A 23,755-nucleotide genomic window follows, 5' to 3' on the forward strand; every position below is an offset into this window, starting at 1 on the left:
CATTTCAGTTGCGGGTGATAATTAAACAATAAACAAATTAACAAAATAATAAAACAATTAAACAAAATGTGCATTCGCACATGTTTTCTTCAGGGAGGACACTAACCCCCTCCCTGATGTGTTACAATATATATATATATATATATATATATATATATATATATATATATATATATATATATATATATATATATATATGTTTTTTTTGTAGGAGAATGAACAAAGATGTCCATTTCCCTAAGCTGTTGTCCATCAGACTAAGAGACAGCATTGTCATATAACAGTGAAAACAATCTAAAGGGTTGCCACAATGGAGGGATCTGAAGAGAAGCTGTATCCTGTATCAAAGGTAAGATCAGTTAGATTCTCTGGTCCCTCAGAAGTACACTGTGCATATTTCAGTTTGATTGAAAACTTCAGTGCGAGGAGTCCAGCTGCTGCTGTCAAGATCAACTCTTGATAAGGGGAGGAAGGGAGCCTGTAGTGGAGAGGGAATGTTTCTCAATTTAGCAAAAAAAAAAAAAAAAACATCTTCATTACATCGCTCCAAGACAATTCCCTTATAAAAGTTTACCATGGTATTTTGGCACTGAATTTGTGCAGTTTCTACTTTCCCAATGGTTATACTTTAAGTGCATTGTAACTATGCATAACAACACTGCAATTATGTGCAAGTACACGTGTATTTACAAAGTTACTAGTATGTAAATACACAGTAATTAGAGACACTTAATGTAACATGCTAGCAATCTGTAAAATCATGTATATTTTTTATTTCTTTGTTGATTTTACCATTGCCTTGACAACCGTTTTATGATTATGTTGACTGACTTACTCCATACAGTACAGAATGTCACACCTGCATTCAAATTACCTAAACACCTAATTATTGCAGCCTTACCGATAAAACATGGGAAGGTGGCAAAGCTGAGGACCATAACATTGGATTTCAAATTATAATTGAAAGCTATGATGCATAAAGACAATGCCATTGCTTTCTGTCAGCAGTTATTACAGTAAATCGGAATTGAATCTTTCAGTTACCTTGGATGCCTATTGCTTCTGTCAACATCCGCTGAAAAGCAGGTCTCTGGAATGAAAACTGCGACTTGCTTTGAATGATATGAAAATAATAATGTAATAAGTAATTATGCATGTATAATTTGAACATGTGGTATATAAGGGATCTCTATCAGTCTGTCCGACCGTCTGTCTATCACACTTCCATGTTTACATCTAGAGAACCACTCTCCCATTTATGATTAGGCTTGTAAAAAAACACAGCCAATAAACGCTATAGTGTGACTAGCCCTTTACAATATACCTATTGTGTACATCTTTTTGCATGATACATCCATAACCTTAACCGCCCTCACCCTAAGTCTTTTCTGATAAGATTGTATAGCAACATATTGTGGGTAACACTTTAATTCTACATAATCAGCATGTTATTATGCATAGTTACAATGAACTTAATGTGTAAATCTTTTTGCACGCTATAACCCCAACACTCTTTTCTAATACCATCGTGTACTTACATATATCGTGCAGAATCATTTATACATTATGTACATTGGAACATAAGTACACATGGATTTACTAAATAACTACTGTGCAAATACACAGTGATTATTTACACAATGTAAAGTGTTACCTAGTAGTGAATAAAACAAACACAGATTTTTCTTCAAAGATTATAAATTACAAATAAAACATCTTAAAACAATTCACATGGTGTGCTAGTTAGTGTTTGATGTGGTTCTTATTGTCTTTTAAATACTTATGCAGGGAGGGAAATAAGACTCCCGTTGCATAACAGTTTGATCCATTCCTGATTTTACTATTAGTTTTAATAAGACAGACCTGAGCTTGTTACCTATACACAATGGTTTGTCAAGCTGCCATTAAAATATGGAATGATTGAAACTGCTGTGCAATAGGAGTCTTATTTCCAGCCCTGCTTATGACTTGAAAAAGATCATCCGTCAGCTTTTGTGCCCCATTATGTTGCTGAATATGGCAGAATTATGTTGACTTGGATGTCAAGAAAATTACATTTTAAGTTTCTATGGTGATCTCCTATCAAGTTGAGAAATATGATACACATTTTGGGCAATTTGTTGTAGTTGTTCATATTGCTGCTGATCTCATTAGCCATACACATCCCACGTAAAACAGAGGATATAATGGGCATGACTAATGTCTTATACCTGGATACTCCGGTTCAGTTCTGTTAAGCAGCAGGAGTTATTGGTTTCTATTGCACCGTTATCTGTAAAAAAAAAAAAAAAAGACAGAATGAAACACAGATTACTTAGTTCAGTATTGAGGTGCACACACCAAACGGTAACACTTTACATCAAGTGTCTCTAATTACTGTGTATTTATATATGTGTGGCTGTAATCAATAAATGCAATAAATTGCCGCAAACCGCTTTTCATGGACATTAACAGATATAAAAGGAGTAACAATAAGCAATAAAAAGCAGTAAATACAATAAAACTGTAAATAAGACAGATTATAAAAATGGAAAACAGGGCATTGCAATGATCAATTCCAGTTACGAAAGCATGCACCACCCTCTCTGCATCTTGTAGCGAAAGATAATGTATTAATTTTGCTAAATTTCTTAAGTGAAAAAAGACAATTTAGTTACATTCCTAATATGAGGTTCGAATGAAAGATCTAGGTCAAAGATTATGCACCCAAATTTCTCTTTCATTGCAAAAGAGAATCTGTATTCTGTAGAAGCACGTAGATTTGTTTTGTTGAGTTGATTTTTTTATCCCAACAACATTACTTCTGTTTTATCTGAGTTTAACATTAAAAAAGTTTTTTGACATCCATTGCTTAACATCAGCAGAACATGTAGTCAGAATATTTGCAGAGGTGGAGTCACCCGGTTTCAGAGATAGATATAGTTGAGTATCATCAGCATAGCAAAGAAAATGTACCTCATGTCTATGGACAATATCGCCCAGGGGTAGCATATATAAGGAAAACAAAATTGGTCCAAGAACATAACTCTACGGGGCAACACAGGTAACCAGATTTTTAAAAAAAGTAATCTTCCCCGAATCTAACATATTGTAACATATTTGAAAGCTAAGATTTAAACCAAGAACGGACACTACGTGACAATCTAAGCCCCTTTCAGACTGGCATGCTCTACCCGGGACAGAACCTACCCAGGCAGGACCAGGTATCGGGTACGCAATTTCACACTACTTTTGATAAAGCAGGGTTGACCTGGGTGACAGACGCAAGTAAACAATACGTGTAGCATCGGCCTGGAAGCATCTTGTTACTGACGCTTCCATTCGAGCTTCTCTGGATTGAACCGTCGACCCAAATGTTTGTTAGAACAAACGTTTCTTCTTCCCTGCTGCAATCTGGCTCATGGTGTGTCTCAAGCAACAAAAATATGGCTAAACAAAATAAACAGAAATGATCCTTGCGGAAGTGAAACTTTCACGCAGGCGTGGCTGTTTGTTATTACGTCGACTCATGCTGCCATCAAGCATTTTGTCTCAGTCCAACTCAGGTAGGTAGTTTCACACTACATGGGATTGTGACCCGGTTAGCTGGGACCCAGGCCCGGACCTGGGTAGGAGTGCCAGTGTGAAGGGGGATCTACAATGGTTCTCAAGACATTCAAGCAAAATTGAATAATCAATATTGCCAAACGCTGCACTTAAACCTAGAATAATAAGGACCGAGGATGAGCCCATATTTGAAGATAATAGCACCTCATTTACCACTCTGATAAGAGCAGTTTCAGTACTATGACCCGGGGTGAAACCTGACTGAAACTTCTCATATATGTATATATATATATATATCTATCTATCTATCTATCTATCTATCTATCTATCTATCTATCTATCTATCTATCTATCTATATATATATATATATATATATATATATATATATATATATTATGTGCTGCAAGGAATGTATTAAGTTGGCTTGATACTATTCTCTCCAAAACTTTGGATAGAAAGGGGAAAATGGAAATGGGCCTAAAATTGTTAAGAACTTTCAAATCTAGAGTAGGTTTTTTGAGCAATGGTTGTGCCATTGCGACCTTAAACATTTTTGGAACAATACCAAATGAAAGGGTACTGTTAATAATACTTAAGACAGTAGTATCGATCCTAAAGAATACTTCTTTAAACAGTTTAGTAGGAATACGGTCTGAAGCAAACGCAGTGGATTTTGCAATGATCAAACCTAGATAGACCAGGGGTGTCCAATCAATGTGATGGAGGGCCATTCCACTCCAAGTTTAACAGATAAAATTAGATCATTAACTACTTCAGGGTCTGGATGGAGGTTTAATTGTTTCAATTAAACAATTTAGGTTTGAACAAAGACCAGCTTTGGCCATCCCTGTGATAGACAAACCATCATCAAATAACTCTCATAAATAATGGAAGAATAATTGGCCATTATCACGAAGTCATGGAAAATCTCCTGTGATGAGCTTGAATTGCAGATTCACATCAAAGATGGTTCTTTGAACCTCAAGATGACGCTGAAAAATTCTTCCTGCTGTTCTATCATTGTGCTTCCACACACCTCTACAGAGTTCTCAGTCAATTAATGCTGGAGCATTACCCCCTCCTTGCTTAAACTCTCTGTGTTTCACTTTGAAAGTTATCTGGGAGACATTTGAAATTCAATTCATAGTGTGATAACGACTTCTCAGCCTTCTTGCTTCCTCCCTGACAAATGGGAGAAGCCATCCTGAGACTTTAGAACAGGGCTTCTCAAACTCGGTCCAGGGGACCCCCTGTGTCTGTTGGTTTTTATTCCAACCAAGCTCTCAATTACTTAACTAGACCCTTAACTGAACTGATAATTTGCTTAATTAGACCTTTTTTTAATGTGTTTTCAGCTCTTGAACAGTTGCATATTTCAAGTTAGCTTTAACATTTGATAAGTAACTTGAACTGCAACTGTTTAAGAGCTTAATTATTAGTTCAATTAAGGGTCTAGTTAAGCAATCGAGAGCTCGGTTGGAATGAAAGCCAGCAGCCACAGGGGGTCCCCAGGACCGAGTTTGAGAAGCCCTGCTTTAGAAGACTTAAAGGAAGAGTCAAGAGAAATATATTCTTGGTGTACTTTGGTTGCCATTAGCAACTGCATTTACATATGGAACAAGTGGGTTTCCCAATAGCTTTAGCTCAAAGAAATCATAGTTGGTTTCCTTAAACAAAATAATAGAAATTAGAGTTATCGCATGAGTTTCCTGACCGAATAGAAAGACATACAACACATACACATAATGGAATCATCCTCGAAGGGCCAATTTACTTGCCATGTAAACTGACCCATGATAAGTTAAAGTTGTACGTTCTTGTAGCTAGTGCCAATAAGTTTTAGTCACTATGGGTAAGATATGACAGACTTTGATAGAGGGCTGATAGTAAGGGGTGGGGGGGATAAATAAATGCATTCCCCAAAACAGAATTTGTAATTGGCTAGAATTGCACTGGTCTCTAGAAGTTCTGACTATGGGGGGGGGGGGGGGGGGGTTGGGGAATGATACTAGGCTTATCTTTGTATTCACTTTCAATTGAACTCTTGCTGGCTGTAATGAAAAAACAACGTTATGAAAATAACAATAAAAAAAGTTTCGACTTCTGCCACTCTTTGGTTTATTGTCGTACATTATGAAATAAATATTGATGTTCAAAGGAAAACACTTGCTGGCAGTGATTAAAGTGGAAATTTGGAGCTGGAGGGGAGGAGGGGGCAGTGTCTAACCTATAGCTGTTTCTGTCTTTCAAATCGAGTCCCACTAAAATGGAGCATGGAATTGAAGTTCATTTTTAATTTCTAAAAAATAGACATATACAGTAGTTTAGAGAAGGGAACAAGTATAAGATGTATTTCATACAAAGAGAAGTCATCAATTACATTATACAATCAATAATTTGGCTGTTTTGACAATTTTCAGTAACAGTGGTTTGATTTCATGTACACAACAAATGAGGCTCGTCTGCATTCGTGGTTATAGATTTTAATCTCAGCTCACCGATAGGGGTCAGAATCTGTCACGATAGCAGTGCATCACACAACACTGCCTGTTACATTAGCATTGACTTCATCATCACTGGTCCCCCTTCTCTAGCTAAATAAATTAATATAATAATTTTTGCTGACTTTTTTTGTCTCTTGAATTACATTGAAAAGGTCAATGCTTGCTGTCATCACTGTTTTCCTACTGAGATTCCTGGAACATTTATAGACAAATGAGGCATTGCTGTACCCTTAATGCATCAGTACATTAATCTATTGCCAATAGGAGGCCAGTACACAGCATTGGTTTGTCAATCCCTAGAAACTGTTGGTAACGATCGTCTCAGATAACAATGCGGGAGTTTAATTAACCAATTTCAATATGTCGTTTTATTATCATACCCAATAGTCCGTTTGTCACGCTTGGATTATTTTAGACCCAGGCTCTCCAAATGTATGATGAAAAGGTATAGAAACTGCCTCCAACTCCATAGATATCTCTGACTGACTGGCGACCCTGATTTATCTGTGGTGTCAGCACAGTAGTTACTAAAAGCTCCCAGCATCATTAATTGTCATCAGCTTGAGTGCTGTAGAGGTTTTTCTAACCTCACTATTGTTGCTCTCTGGAGTTAATTTCTTTGAAAATCAATCAAGATAAAGTCACAAGGCTAAATCCCTCCATTGCTATGGCAAGCCAAATGATCATTTAGAGATATCTCAAATTAATGTGTAGATACCTCTAAATATTTTAAAATACCTCTAAATCATTTCCAGATATCTCAAAATATCTGAAGATATCTTCAAATATTTTGAGATATCTGGAAATGATTTAGAGATATCTTAAAATATATTTAGTGATATCTCAAAATGATTTCCAGATAGCTTTAAATGGAGCTTTAAACCTGTGTTTTGTTTTATTTTGTTTTGTTTTGTGTTACAGGTAAACAGCTTAGGTGTCCTATTTTATAGATAGGTTCCTTTGTTGTGTTTAGTTAGTGCTCATTAGAGCTAGGTGTTTATTTTGTTTTTATTAGTAGTAAAAAATAGCGCAACCACGCTTAAAAAATCTATTTCTGTGTGCTGGGTCATTTTTAAAGGAGCAACGAACGACTGTGAGTGGCAGCCATGTTACACTACCAACAACAATACAAACAGTCTTAAGCAATGGCTTACTACAAAAGAGGACATTTGTTGTGAGCTTTAATGGGAAGAGTTTATCATCTTTCAATATCTGCTAAAGGAAAAATACATTTATTTTCCCATGAGGGAGAGAGAGAGTTCAAATTGGTCAGATTATTCTGGCGCTGTTTGATTTCCTGTCATGTTTTGTGTTTGGAAATCTTTGCATGGGAAGTTCCAGTCAAAGAGGTATATTAACCTGTACTTCAGCTTTTAAAGCTAAACCTTTAACTGGAGGTTGTATTGCGTGTATTGTATACAATATGACTGTTTAATCTATATGTGTTGGCAGATTTGAGTTTGGTGGCCTACAATGAGATAACGTGCTTTCCATTTTTCTTTTCTTTCATTGACCATTGCTATTAAACACTCAAGAGTGCTGCATTTAGAAAACATGAAAAGAAAGTTAATAAATTCAGTGACATACGTTTTAACTAGAAGTCTTGGTAACACGTGACGTTAAGTGTCTCTAATTACTGTGACTCTAATTGTGGTTATCATAACCAAAGGTGCCCCCTGAGATTTTGCGCTTTCCGTTCTTGATGCCCCAGCAGTGCAACACATAAATAGCATCTTCCTGTCTCTTTTAATCCCCAGACGTGTGGACAGCAATTCATAGAGGATGCCAGTTCAACATCAATGAGTCAAAGAAGCTGACAGCTTCCCTTAAGGTGGTATTTTGCTGATCTGTGTTCCTAAAGCCTTTTATTAAATTAATTAATCATTGCTCATTTGTTTAGCGGTTGGTATTGTTATTATTAATATCACATGGTGCTTTAATGCCATACTTGTTTGAGGTTAATATGAAGAGCCTTATGAGGATGGCATCTCAAAGATGAGAACTGGAAGACTTTGAACATTGGATTCCCTTTTGACAGCAAATAGGGTCCCACTTGAGCATTATAATCAGCTGCACATTGGTGACTGTGGAGTATATTTTTAAGTCTTTTGAGAAAACAATATTAAAATGTTGGCTCCAGGTGGGATCCTATTATGTGTAAGTGCCCAATTCAGAAAATGTTAGACAGTTAAGTTTTTTTTTTTTGAGTGTTTATAAACATTCCTTCAGGTTGGGAATAAATTTCACACCCTCTCTGAATGTTCGAATGGCTTAATGAACTGCAAACTTGATTAAATAAATCAAAAGGGGCTTTAAAAAGTCCTTAACAAAATATTCCTTAAAACAGTCCTGATGAATATTTGAAAAGACATCATAAGGAAAACAATGAGAAACTTATATGTTGTTATGCTTAATACTTTGTTGTTTTTGAAGGTGTCGTCTATTAATGAATCATAATATTTTAGAATAGGGCTGGGTGCCATTTCTTTGTCTGTATTTGTGATAATTTTTTTTTAATTAAAGGTACTACAATGAAAACTAGACAGACCAGCTTGCACATAATAATCACTGAAGGGACCACCAGAAATACTCAGAGGACAAGATTTATATTCTGGTGATTTATCATAGAAAAGGTAATACTTTCTTTCCACGGAAACATAATTTGTAAAAACTTAAATGTCAGCAATTTAAATGTCATTTTGTTAGAACACAAACATAATTTACCACTGAATTAATACTGAATTAATTCTGTAACCTAGGGCTTCTGAGGTGACCAGACCCCAAGTGCATGTATTGTATTGCAATATAATGCAAACACATGGCAAATTATAATGCAGATTGTCATAATTTGCTGCATTTCATAAACATGTCATTTTTACTGGGGGAAAAACCAAAATACATGTCAACTCGTCCCATCAGGAACATGCTGTCTTTCACAGAAAAACACTAGTCTCTGACATGCTAATGTTGATACACTTATGCTGAGCCGATAAAACAGGCAACACGGTCCACAGTCTTTTCTTTACAAAATGTCACACACTTCAAAAGTGATCACATCAGATAACTCTAAAATGGACTGTGGCGATGACTGAAAAAGAACATTAGTCACAATGTTATCAGTTGGTCTGATGATTTTAAGCAGAAGAAACTTAAAGACTTAAAGTTGATAAATTAATCCACAGTGCTATTTGCTATGCTTGTAGTAGGGGGCATTAATAACCACGATTTTAGGCTTAACCTCCTCTCTAAGCATTCAGACACATCCAGACAACTTAAAGGTCATTTTCTGCCTTAGGTAATGATTTCCACTGAACTCTTCTTATCTTATTTGAATAAAGTACCCTACCTATGAATTACAATTATTATTATTATTTATTATTATTATTATTATTTATTTCTTGGCAGACGCAAATGCATTTCAAGTATCACAGTACAAGTAATAATACAATTAAGAGCAAGATAAATACAATGACTTTGGTTCAAGTAAGTACAAGTGTGACAAAATACAATTCAATAATACAGCAGATAACAGTGTCAGTGATAGTTACATCAGGATATGATTAAATACAAAATAGTACAGATTAAACACTTTGGCAGATTACAGTACTCTGAAGTACAGGATTAAATGCAGTAAAATAGGGGGCAGATAAGAGCAAGTAAAGTGCATTTAAGGAAGGGTGATAAGTGTCCCAGGGGAAAAACAGAGGAGTTCTACAGGTGCTACAATTCAGCAGGTTTCATTCGATTTCATATGAAGCACAATGTGTTAATTCTCTAAGGTAATGCAAAACTTTTGGCCATAGCTGTATTTAGCTAATGGAAATTCAAAACGGTTAAGATTTAGGAAATTATGTTATCTACAATTACTTTAATAATCCAGTTGTGGTTTATCCCAACAGGAAAGGGTTAATTTAAATCAAACCATTATTTTCTTTTAAGTTTTGCCTCATAATTATTGCTGCTGTTTGAAGTTACAGTGTATGTGTGGGTGCTGATTTTAAAACCAACACAATAACCTGATTGCAATTATTATCTTTTCATGAAAACTACTTCTCTAAAATGTGAATTGTGGCCACTGTGGAAAATGGCTGTGATAAACTTGAATAGAAAGCAAAAAGCTGTATGGATAATGTTATATTATAGGAAATGCAATACACTTAAACTCCTGAGATACACTTAAACTCCTGAGAGAATGTATACATTTTCAAACTGACACAAAATAAAATTGGGTCTTGTAAACATATTTTGCTGTATTGCAGCAATAAAAGTACAGCAATCAAAATGTATTTAAAAAAAAAAGACTAGAAGCAAAATTATGTATTTATGTTCAATTCATTAAAGCAGATATCAAAAGTGTGCTTTATTTAAAAAGTTGCTATGTATTTATTTAATCTAGAAGGGCCAATTCTCAAAGTGCAAAAAACAATAAATAATAATAAAAATAACACATAAACTATTAAATGAAACCTAACAGGTTAAATTAAAAAAAGACAAATGATTCAAAGAAATTACTAGTACAGACAGTACAGTAACTAGTACAGACACCCTATGCAACTTTAAAACCGCTGTTACAGTAAACCATCATTTTTTTCAAGGGTGGCCTAATGTGTATTGTAATTTAACCAGGAAGACCACACCATGGTATTTTGAGAGTAGCAAAACAGATTTACATATTAACATTGTAGCTATGCCTAATAACATTGTAATTATGTGTAAGTACACACGTATTTACTAATAACTACTATGTAAAGACGCACTAATTATAGACACTTAATGTAAAGGGTTACCTAGAATACTTAACTATGACATTTTAACATTAACATGTAAACTAAAACACACAACTCTTTTTCCCAAAGTGCATTGATATGCCCAATATTAATTTGTCCCACATTTCTTAAAAACAGAATTTCTGCCATGATGACTGTCAAGACTGGTATCACATTAAATCCGGAGAGGAGTCTACACAAGTGTGACTGTATATCGATATTTCTATCTCAGAAGAAAACATCAGACCTTCTCCATAATTCTACAACACTCTGCTTCAAAAACATACATTGCATTATCACGGAATTGCAAATACTGGACACGCTAAACTGAATTTTGTTGCTTTGGACATCATTTTGTCGAACCTGGCTAAAATTAATTTCCAAGCCATATGCTCAGTCTGTTAAAACAAATTAAATTGTAATTCGAGTGGGGGGGTTAATGTCCGCTGTGAAAAATATCATTTCACACTGCGTGACCCGGGAGACATAAAGGTTAATCTGCCAGGATAGGATTTATTATGCCATGCCGTCCACAGGACTCCTGAGCTGTGAATTGCATAAAGTGGGCAGTACTCAAATAACTCTGTTAAATATTTCTGTACTGATTCATTTTTGTACCAATTTGAACTAGACACACTGATGACTACAACTGTATGCATCATGCAGTGAATTTTCTGATGTACAAATTGAAGTAACCCCCCCCCCCCCCCCCCCCCCCGACCATTGGAGGCAAATTACCTTTTTAAAAAGCTACACTCATTTTACATTTTAAAGGAGCGATAATCAAGACAAAGATTTCCTTAATTCTTTTTAGCAACCTTATCAATGATGATAATCCCTTTAAATTAGGACAAGTGTGGAATGGGGCAGCTGTTAATTGATCAATTGATTATCAATTAACCCTGGCCACATGCTTTTACAAAGGAGCTGAACAAAGACTTGTCTTTTTCTTCGTCTACCAGCTTGAAGTCTTACGACTGTGTGAAAATCCAGGGTGAGTGAACCAAATACGCGACCACTGTCTGTTTAACCAGGGGCATGAGCACAACTGAGGACCACTTGTGTTTTAACCAAGAGATTTAGTTTGGGGGATTTTTAATCCTAACCAGTTTATTTTAGTGTGCGTCTCAGAGAATGTTCCATTAGCAGGACATATGTATTTACTAAGTAACTATAGTTTATCACCTAAATGTTTTTAAATCTTGATGAATTCATACCCTTTTACTCGCCCACCAGGGGATTGCGAGAAGCATTAATGCATACATGAATGCACGCCTTATACAACATCACTTGTTACAAAGAAACATGGGATGAATAAGAGTAATCCACATGCATGAAGAGGCTGTATTCAAAATGTATTACTTCATAACTCAGAGGAAGTGCATAAGATATTCAGGTGTTACCCTTGTGGTATTCAGCCGGAATTCATTCTATCTAAAAACAGCTGTTCTGTAGAGATATAAATTAATGTTAACATTAAATACACGTCACTACTGGTATAGATAACATGATAGCAGCAGCAGTCTCCGGAGGGCTTCAGGATGTCTCTTATAAAACCATGTCAGAGCTTAAAATATCTGAGGCTCGAAAGCCCGCCAGGGATTTTGAAGATCTCCCTGCAGCCAGGATTAATTATGTCAAAATGCACCAAGAAGTTTCCAGAAATAATGTCGCCCCATTACAACCTTAAGCAGAAAAAAAATTGATTAGGAAACACACCACAGGGGCTGCAAATCAAACTGTACTGACAGAGCCAAAAGAAAATCATAGGCCGCAAGAAGAAAACTTAGATAAGGGACTGATATGGCCCCCCTTCAAGCCATGGATAAGTTGTATGGTGTAACTGAGCCAGTGTTAAGAAAAAATCATGAAGCTGTACTTGCAACATGCTGAATTTCATGTTCGTTATGTTTTTTTTTAAAATTGTAATATTATAGAGCAGTTTACTTGAACATGTTTAAAACAGGACCTTGACTGTTTATCGCACTGTAGTGGTTACACCAGATTCGATAATTCAAAAAACTCAATTCTAAGTTGATGTTTTTTTTTTGGTTTTTTTACTTACTTTTAATTAGAGAGTAGGGGTGTGCAGACAGGACCAGTTACAAGTAAAATAATTGGGCTCCTGTGCCCTCTCCAGTAAGAGAACCTGCAGGTTAGGGAGGAAAACTGGCTGGGTAAGCCTCATTCATCATACTGGTCAGGCTTTCAACAAGTCCAGGTGGAGACTTGCCAAGCTGGGACACACCTCCAGAGAAGATTGTTAACATGTGTTTGGTTTGGTAAATGGTTTGACAGCAGGGATGAGGTCTTTCAGATTAGAAGGTAGGCTGCAGCCTTGAGGTGACATCCTAATTGTTTTTAAAATTGGTAGGAAAACAAGGGAATAACTGAAGGAAAAAAGGTAATGTTTTACATGGTTTCTCTAATTACTGTATATTTATATTGTAGTTACTTAGTAAATACATGTGTACTTACATATAATTACAACGTTATTATGCATAGTTAAAATGTACTTAATGTACTTATATTTTTGCATGATATAACTCTTTTCTGATACAACTGTGTAACATTGTACAGTGCCTTGCGAAAGTATTCGGCCCCCTTGAACTTTGCGACCTTTTGCCACATTTCAGGCTTCAAACATAAAGATATGAAACTGTAATTTTTTGTGAAGAATCAACAACAAGTGGGACACAATCATGAAGTGGAACGAAATTTATTGGATATTTCAAACTTTTTTAACAAATAAAAAACTAAAAAATTGGGCGTGCAAAATTATTCAGCCCCCTTAAGTTAATACTTTGTAGCGCCACCTTTTGCTGCGATTACAGCTGTAAGTCGCTTGGGGTATGTCTCTATCAGTTTTGCACATCGAGAGACTGAAATTTTTGCCCATTCCTCCTTGCAAAACAGCTCGAGCTCAGTGAGGTTGGATGGAGAGCATTTGTGAACAGCAGTTTTCAGTTCTTTCCACAGATTCTCGATTGGATTCAGGTCTGGACTTTGACTTGGCCATTCTAACACCTGGATATGTTTATTTGTGAACCATTCCATTGTAGATTTTGCTTTATGTTTTGGATCATTGTCTTGTTGGAAGACAAATCTCCGTCCCAGTCTCAGGTCTTTTGCAGACTCCATCAGGTTTTCTTCCAGAATGGTCCTGTATTTGGCTCCATCCATCTTCCCATCAATTTTAACCATCTTCCCTGTCCCTGCTGAAGAAAAGCAGGCCCAAACCATGATGCTGCCACCACCATGTTTGACAGTGGGGATGGTGTGTTCAGGGTGATGAGCTGTGTTGCTTTTACGCCAAACATAACGTTTTGCATTGTTGCCAAAAAGTTCGATTTTGGTTTCATCTGACCAGAGCACCTTCTTCCACATGTTTGGTGTGTCTCCCAGGTGGCTTGTGGCAAACTGTAAACGACACTTTTTATGGATATCTTTAAGAAATGGCTTTCTTCTTGCCACTCTTCCATAAAGGCCAGATTTGTGCAGTATACGACTGATTGTTGTCCTATGGACAGAGTCTCCCACCTCAGCTGTAGATCTCTGCAGTTCATCCAGAGTGATCATGGGCCTCTTGGCTGCATCTCTGATCAGTCTTCTCCTTGTATGAGCTGAAAGTTTAGAGGGACGGCCAGGTCTTGGTAGATTTGCAGTGGTCTGATACTCCTTCCATTTCAATATTATCGCTTGCACAGTGCTCCTTGGGATGTTTAAAGCTTGGGAAATCTTTTTGTATCCAAATCCGGCTTTAAACTTCTCCACAACAGTATCTCGGACCTGCCTGGTGTGTTCCTTTTTCTTCATGATGCTCTCTGCGCTTTAAACGGACCTCTGAGACTATCACAGTGCAGGTGCATTTATACGGAGACTTGATTACACACAGGTGGATTCTATTTATCATCATTAGTCATTTAGGTCAACATTGGATCATTCAGAGATCCTCACTGAACTTCTGGAGAGAGTTTGCTGCACTGAAAGTAAAGGGGCTGAATAATTTTGCACGCCCAATTTTTCAGTTTTTTATTTGTTAAAAAAGTTTGAAATATCCAATAAATTTCGTTCCACTTCATGATTGTGTCCCACTTGTTGTTGATTCTTCACAACAAATTACAGTTTCATATCTTTATGTTTGAAGCCTGAAATGTGGCAAAAGGTCGCAAAGTTCAAGGGGGCCGAATACTTTCGCAAGGCACTGTATATGCAGCAGTGCCATCTACTTATTAAACTAAATAGCTCCTTATAAAACTGACTAGCGAGTATGCAATATTTAAACTCGAAACAACAGATACATCACACCACTACCCTCCGATAACAGAAACATATTTAAAACAAAATAAAAATCTCTCCTGCTCTCTGCTGACACAACTTTTGGGCCTTTAAACAAGGTCGGGTTCGGCATAGAATTCTGTTCTGCTCGCCGCGGACGGGAAGGACTGCAGCACTGCACGGAAGTTGTTTAGTCCACATATCATCTAATGCTGGTTTACAATCAAGGGAAATGATGCCGTTTACTGGCATCGGTGTGAAAACAGTCTCCGACCAAATTTATCATCCATCATTAACCGTCTGTCAATCACAGTCAATAAATCATTCACATTGCAGATTCTCCATTCTGAATTATATTTCTGTATTTCTTTTTCTGTATCAGCTAAGAAAATATTTGTTGTTGAATGTGTGACATCAACATTAAATTTTCTTTACTCCTCTGTGGAAGTAAATTGTACTTTAGTTAAAATAAACTGTTTCATTTGTCTCGGGCACAGAGGAGCCCTGCTGTTTGGTATTTCACTTTGTTTCAGAAAGCTGGCCTTGTGAACAAACAATTGTTGACTTCCTTTATCGCCATGGCACAACTGGTTTTTCTAAAGCGCCCCCAGCACTCAGACTTGAAATATTCAAATCCGTCTTTCTTTGTCTAACAACATTTTAATCAATCACTTTTCACTCTCTGAGGATGCCTGCCCACTACCATGATATTCTTGTCTGTGGAATAAACAGGATGAAGTCTCATATAATATAAATGTTGAATGCTGTGAACAACACCTCCCTACTTTACCACATACAATACTTTGAAGCACTGTCAACATGGCCTGCTGTTATTATACAGAGCTTGAGCCAGTGTAGGATCAAAGTCCATTGGGGAGGACTGTCCACAATGACTGTCAGGAACTTTTCAACCCAAGTATATATTGAAGGCTGGAGCTAACAGGCCCAACTTTAATTCGTCTCCAAAGATCAGTCGATCCAGGCCATGCTGACTCAACACTCATGTTTATATATATATATATATATATATATATATATATATATATATATATATATATATATATATATATACATATTGTAATATAGCGGGTTGTGAGAGACGGCAGGGAGGGGGTTAACCTCCCTGCAAGGGAAAAAAACATGTGGGAATGCACCTTTTTGTTTGATTTGTATTGCTTTATTGTTTCACTTAATTTGTTTTAATTGTTTGATTATTAATTGTCTTCCGCACCTGGGCGTTATTAGAAATTAAGCCCAGGTGCGGGAGTTTAAGAGGAGAGCAAGCGGTCTGCTCGAGGCTGCTGAGTGGAAGGAGGCAGTAGGTGCGCTGTCTCCGAGTAGCCAAATAAGGGAAAAAGTAAGTGCTGTGTGAAACCAGTGTGTTTGTGAAGACGGGTAAACAGCTTAGCTGTCCCGCGTTAGTCAGGGTGTTTCCTGAAAGTAGAGTTAGTGCTCCAGAAGAGCTAGGTGTTATTTTGATTTTGTGTATTTTGTTTGTTTCCTGTTTATTAAAAAATTGCGCAAACGCGCTTAAAAAAAATCAATTTCTGTGTGCCGGGTCGATTCTTAAAGGGGCAACGAACCCGAGTGGGTGAGTTTCTTTTACATTTGGTGGCAGCGATTGTGGGCGCCCCTGGAGACCCAAATGGATTTTAAAGAATTAATTGAGATGTTCAATAAAAACACCGCTGCTCAGGTGGAGCAGATTAAGAAGATGGAGAGGCAGAGACAGGAGCTGGGCGGGGCCCCGTTGATAATACAAGAGCGGGAGCCAACGGAACTGGAGCGGCTGCTACAAAAGTGGGAGCTGCCGTCCCGAGAGCCAGAGGGGGTGGAGCTACCGTCCCGAGAGCCAGAGGGGGAGGAGCTGCCGCTGCCGGAGCCCAGAGGGGAGGAGCCGCCGCTGCCAGAGCCCAGAGGGGAGGAGCCGCCGCTTCCAGAGCCCAGAGGGGAGGAGCTGCCGCTGCCAGAACCCAGAGGGGAGGAGCTGCCGCTGCCAGAGCCCAGAGGGGAGGAGCTGCCGCTGCCGGAGCCCAGAGGGGAGGAGCTGCTGCTGCCGGAGCCCAGAGGGGAGGAGCTGCCGCTGCCGGAGCCCAGAGGGGAGGAGCTGCCGCTGCCAGAGCCCAGAGGGGAAGAGCTGCCGCTGCCAGAGCCCAGAGGGGAGGAGCTGCCGCTGCCAGAGCCCAGAGGGGAGGAGCTGCCGCTGCCAGAGCCCAGAGGGGAGGAGCTGCCGCTGCCAGAGCCCAGAGGGGAGGAGCTGCCGCTTCCGGAGCCTAGGGAGGAGGTGACTAGCGTACCGCCACCACAGCCCCGACCACCACCTCTACGGTCCAGTCCGGTGTCGCTGCGTTCAGTCCCTCACCCCTTGCTCCTGGACACCCTGTCGGTTAGCCTGGACCTCCCTTCACTTGACCTGGAGCCCAGGAGTCGGCAGGATCGGGCACAGTTCTCCACCTGGTCCCCTGCTCCGCTCCTCCCGGACATTAAGACGTCGCTGTGCTGCTCCCAGACGTCGCGTACGCTCCCCCTGGTCGCTACGTCGCTCCCCCTTGCTGACCGGACGTCGCTGCACTGGGTCCCAGCTGCAGACCTCTGCCCGCTACTGCAGCCTCCAGTGCCCCGGTTGTCGTGCCGGTCGCCCCTGACAAACCGGTGGGGTCCCTCGTCGCCGGTGCGCGGTCCCTACCTGGCTGACCCAGGACGTGGACCGATCCACCCTCGAGTTCGCCCATGGAGGAGGGCGAAAATTGACATTTATGGACTCGAGGGTGGGTGGTTATGTTTTAGGGGAGGAGGTGGCCGTCTCATGGCCGGTGTCTTGGAAAGACAAGGGGGGGGAAATGTAATATAGCGGGTTGTGAGAGACGGCAGGGAGGGGGTTAACCTCCCTGCAAGGGAAAAAAACATGTGGGAATGCACCTTTTTGTTTGATTTGTATTTCTTTATTGTTTCACTTAATTTGTTTTAATTGTTTGATTATTAATTGTCTTCCGCACCTGGGCGTTATTAGAAATTAAGCCCAGGTGCGGGAGTTTAAGAGGAGAGCAAGCGGTCTGCTCGAGGCTGCTGAGTGGAAGGAGGCAGTAGGTGCGCTGTCTCCGAGTAGCCAAATAAGGGAAAAAGTAAGTGCTGTGTGAAACCAGTGTGTTTGTGAAGACGGGTAAACAGCTTAGCTGTCCCGCGTTAGTCAGGGTGTTTCCTGAAAGTAGAGTTAGTGCTCCAGAAGAGCTAGGTGTTATTTTGATTTTGTGTATTTTGTTTGTTTCCTGTTTATTAAAAAATTGCGCAAACGCGCTTAAAAAAAATCCATTTCTGTGTGCCGGGTCGATTCTTAAAGGGGCAACGAACCCAAGTGGGTGCGAATCGTTTACAATATATATATATATATATATATATATTTCTTTTGCTTATGCCTTGTCTTTTTTATTGACTCAGGTACTCCACACTGTAGGGGAAGTGGCTCATTATAGCGAGATATATGGAATGGATAAGCTCTTTTAATCTGCTTACCAAGACAGTCACACTGTGCTTTCATGTGCCTCATAGACTCTGCATTAAAAGCTATTAATCTGTGTCAATTGAAAATACCTTTCAGCAGTTCTCCTTTGTAAATGATTGAACTGTTAAGGAGTGCATTCAGTTTAAAAACATACAGGCTGTCGGCTCTGGCATCTCTGTAATATATAAAAGCTGCATCTCCCTGTCGGTTTGGGTAACAGAAGATTCTACTGTAGAGGAGTGATCAGATGTTTCTGTATGTTAAGGTTATTGTAGCCAACATAATAATTTTACCTGTCGGTCACTTTCATTCACTGTGTAGGTCTCAAATGTGCAATTTTGAAAGAAGCTTATTTTCATTTTTAAAACTTTGCCAGTACCGTAGGTTAAAGTAAGTTTCGTTTGCTTATCTTGCTTTCCATGAAATCTGTTTCTGCTTTACTTCCAAGGTAATCCCAGCAGTGTAAATCTTTTTGCACAATATATGTAAGTGCACAGTTTTATGAGAAAAGGATTAGGGTTATGGGGGGTTAGTGTTACATTTACAGTTAGGGTTAGGATTAGGGTTATATCATCCGAAACACTTCACACATTAAGTGCATTGTAACCATGCATAATAACATTGTAATTGCAAGTACACATGTATTTACAAAGCAAATACTATGTAAATACACAGTAGAGACACTTAATAGAGTTATCATATTATATTAACGAACAACAAATATCACATATAACATTTTTTTTTTTTTTTTTTTGTTTCCTCGGTAGTAAGTGTTATTTCCTAATTGCTTATGCCTCAAAAGTATAGAAAATGGCTATTATTCCCCACAAACTTTGCTTTTGTGACCAGGACAGTGATATTTTGAAACTTACCTATTTTCCAGAACATTCCAGATAGATTCAGTGCTGAGTAAACTTGGAGTAACTTCTAGAACTTTCTAGAACTTTCCAGTAATATAAATAGTAGTATAAATACAGGGGCCTTAAGCCCATCAGTTCAGTTTAGTTCCAGCTGCCTAAGTGGATACATATCTGCATTTTTCTGAGATGGCATCAAGAGGCTGCAAGCATCCGGCAGACGCATTTTGCTATGTCTGCGGCCAATTTATCAAGACAAGAGTGAAAAAGTACTCCGTGGAAGCATCTGCTAAGATGTGTGAGGCCTACAAGGCATATTTCGGCATGCCTGTCGGGGATCAAGACAAACCCTGGGCTCCTCCATTTTTTTTTTTTTTTTTTTTTTTTTTTTTTTTTTTTTTTTTAATTTAGTCGTCGCCAATTATTTTACCCCGATTTTCACCCCAATTTAGCATGCCCAATTATTATCTGTATCCCCGACTCACCGCTCACAACCCCCACGCCGACTCAGGAAACGGAGGCTGGAACACGCGTCCTCCGAAACATGCTCCTGCCAAGCCGTCATTTTTCGCACTGCAGATCCACAGCAATGCCACCAGACCTATAGTGCCGGAGGACAACACAGATCTGGCGGCTCCGCTGCAGAGCCACAGGCGCCCTATCGGCCACAGGGGTCGATGATGCACGGTGAGCCGTGGATTCCCCTGCCGACCTAAGCCCTCCCTACCCGGGCAGCGCTCAGCCAATTGTGCGCCACCCCCTAGGAACTCCCGGTCACGGTCAGCTGTGACATAGCCTGGATTCGAACCTGCGATCTCCAGGCTATAGGGCACATCCTGCGCGGAACGCCTTTACTGGATGCGCCACTCGGGAGCCCCTTGGGCCCCTCATTTCACCTGCGAGCACTGCAAAAAAACTCTGGAAGGTAAGATGGACAATTGTTGCTCGGAATTTTATGTTAAAAAATTTGTTAAAATTTTTAAAATTGTAAAAGTTTTTAATTTTAAAATGTTTTACAATTTTCAATGTTATTGAAAAAATATATCATATATGAAAAATGTTGCGAGAATCTCTTACACATTAGTCATGGGTGAAATAAATGTATTTTTGTAGGATGGTACAGAGGGGAAAAGAGAGCCATGAAGTTCGCTATCCCAAGAATTTGGCGGGAACCCACTGACCACTCAAGCAACTGCTATTTCTGCATGGTGGACCCTTCCAAGCGGACCAAGTTTTCTGTGGGGAGGAACAACATCAAGTGGGAGCCACTGGTGGACCCCCAGAAGGTGCTGATGCCACCACTGCACATCAAATTGGGCCTTGTGAAACATTTTGTCAGAGCTCTAGATAAGGAGTCGGCAGCCTTCAAGTACCTTCAAGACTTCTTCCCTAAGCTGTCTGAGGCAAAGGTCAAAGCCGATGGCTTCCACCAGGATATACTGGACTTTGAACGCCGCTACCAAGGACAGTATAACGAGAACATGATGGGAGATTACATTTGGGGGCTGATTCGTGAAAGTGATTTACAGTATAATCGTAAATCTCGAAAAACCACTGACTTCTAAATCTTTTGTAGTCATTTTTGTATTACTTTAGTATAAATACATGTTAATTTGGATTCATATGTTGTTTTTTTCTGACTTTATGTGAACGAAAAGACACAAATTCGCCCGTTTTCTCATTGGAAATAGGTAAATTTCAAAATATCACTGTCCTGGTTACAAAAGCAAAGTTTGTGGGGAATAATAGCCATTTTCTACACTTTTGAGGCATAAGCAATTAGGAAATAACACTTACTACCCAGGAACAAAAATTGTGTTACATAGTTTATTTATTATATTCTATTAATGAACAACATTTTATTAACATGTTAGGAAGCTAGTTGACAGACACATTTTGCTGTCTGATGGGCTAAATGCTCTTTTACTAAATTACATTTTATATTTTTGGAAAAAATAAATAAATAAGATGCAGTACCCAGTTCTTCCCCTGTAAATATTATCAACTTCCAAGCATTAGCTTGTATTCTATCCTGAAAATCAACCTGTTTGGCATCAGTAGCATCCTTTTCGAATGGGGAAAACAGTGTGTAAATTACTTTGAAATCCAGTCAAGTATTGTGTCAAACATAATGATAAGGTGAAAAGACAAATGTTCCATTCCTTTGGGCTTCCAAGGTAGTTTAGTTTCAGATAACTCTAATCAGCAACCTGCAGGCTGTACACATTCATACAGGGAGCATTTTTCTATTATAAAGAAGCCTACATTGCAAGTTGATCAACATATTATGTAGATTTTCAACTCTAACAAGTATGGGTTACAAAATGATTTTAGGTAGGGGCTAGACTGGATGCCACAGTGGACTAATTAAGTGTGTATCTAAATTAGGCTTTTGCTGTTATACAGATGTGCAGTTTTGAAAGAAACACATCATTTATATCCTGATATTTGGAGCTACACAAGGTTAAAGAAATCTCTGTTTGCAAGTCATGCTTTCAATCAGTGTTGCACTTCCTTGATCATTAATGTAGTGTTACCCAAATCGGTTATCTAAAATACGAAAAAATAGTTAATTGCTGATGCCGGTATATACTATATATATATTACTACGAATCCTTCTCTCAACATTACTACACTGTATACATAAAAATAACCCTTTACAATAGTCAGATGGATTGATTATTAGATAAATACCATGAGTACCCCTAGCAGCTCCATCTGCTTGCTAATTAGCACAGCACTGATTTATGCAGTAAGAAGGCTATGGCAGTGAAGCAGGATTTTGGCTAGCAGGAAATGTGCAGACTAGAGTCACACTGACTGCTAATAGTGAGAACTCAGAGACAGCAATCTTAGCTATTCCCTTTGAAGGAATTATTTCTAACAATTGTACAGGGGAATGCGCTTTGATCATGCTTTTGAAGGATTCTGAAGAAGCGTGATCTTCAGGCTCAGGAAATAACTTCTTTGTGGTCACAGGAATAGCATTACTTACCCCATGGGGTGCTTTGAAAAGGAAAGTTTCCCTGATATGATTTAAAAAATCTAATATGCTGCTGTTCTGCAGGTGTTCAGCATGGGTCAGCAGTATGTTGTTGTTATTATTATTATTATTATTATTATTATTATTATTATTATTATTATTATTATTATTATTATTATTATTATAATAACATACTGCTGAACACCTGCAGAACAGCAGCATATTAGATTTTTTAAATCATATCAGGGAAACTGTTAATTGCTTGAAATATCTTTGAGGACAGAAGAATCTCAGTTGAAACCAGAGCAGCTACTGGCAACAACTTTGTGTTCTCCAGGATGCACTCTGGAAGAGGTAGGGATTTTCTGGTCATGTAAATGGAAATAAGTAGCTACTTTTTGTTTTTCAAAAAGTATTTTAGATATCGGTAGTTTTACTAGAAGACCTAATAGTCATTAAATACAAAATCTGATATATTCTTATATACAGCTACGGTCACAAGTTTTGCTTAACATCATGTAATCAAAGAAACCACAAAATGATATCGCAAAAGTCTACCGGAAGCTATAATAGTAGTACAGTATTTCATGTTAGATTTTGACATGCCATGCATTTTTACATTGTATGTCCGTTTTTCATGAAGTATATGTAAAACTACAAAGTGGTATGAAATTCATATGTTAATGTAACATTTATTTAGCAGGTTTCAATTTATAGGGTGATGCAAACTTTTGGCCATAGCTGTATGGTTTAACATCCCATGAAATAACACAGTTCAATATTTATAAGAATTAAGAATTGCTTTATTTGTTGGGGGGTGGTGAGGAATTGGTATAATGTGATCTTTGAATCATTATATTTATATTTGTGTGTGTTAATAATACGCGTATATTCCCATCGAGTGCAAAGCTGTGTATTGTCAGCAATGCGAATGGAAACTTGATCAAAACCTCCTACTTCAAAAAGACAGTTTGGCTGACCTAGTCTATATTCCATACATTGAGACTGAAGAAAAAACGCTTATGTAGCTGGGAGGGAGTAATAGGTTAGCCCAGGACTACATAATTATTCTGAAATAAGTCATTTCTGCTTGGAAAGGTCAATGGGAGTGTTATTCGAGATGAGTTCTGCACACACTTTATATTACTCCATAAAATGTAATCTTTACGTATTCAGCACTCCCACATGGATTAACCCAATTTGAATGGACAATGTAATAGCCGGCTTTCGCTAATTGTCAGGGATGTTTTATTAGACAATATTTCAAACCCTTTGCTTTTTGTGTAGGTGCATGCATCTTCCCTTAGATTAAAATATTACC

The 23,755-nt window shown here is 38.4% G+C and overlaps 1 long non-coding RNA gene across 1 annotated transcript; it reads left to right on the forward strand.

Annotated features, from left to right (window-relative positions):
* Window positions 1-219: 219 nt before the first annotated feature.
* Window positions 220-11,444, forward strand: LOC131737625 (uncharacterized). Its single transcript, XR_009329271.1, has 4 exons — window positions 220-349; window positions 7,809-7,882; window positions 8,575-8,684; window positions 10,956-11,444. It is a non-coding gene; the product is annotated as an uncharacterized LOC131737625 (long non-coding RNA).
* Window positions 11,445-23,755: the final 12,311 nt, after the last annotated feature.

This window comes from Acipenser ruthenus, chromosome 7, assembly GCF_902713425.1.
Source record: "Acipenser ruthenus chromosome 7, fAciRut3.2 maternal haplotype, whole genome shotgun sequence".
In the NCBI taxonomy this organism is placed as follows: Eukaryota; Metazoa; Chordata; class Actinopteri; order Acipenseriformes; family Acipenseridae; genus Acipenser; species Acipenser ruthenus.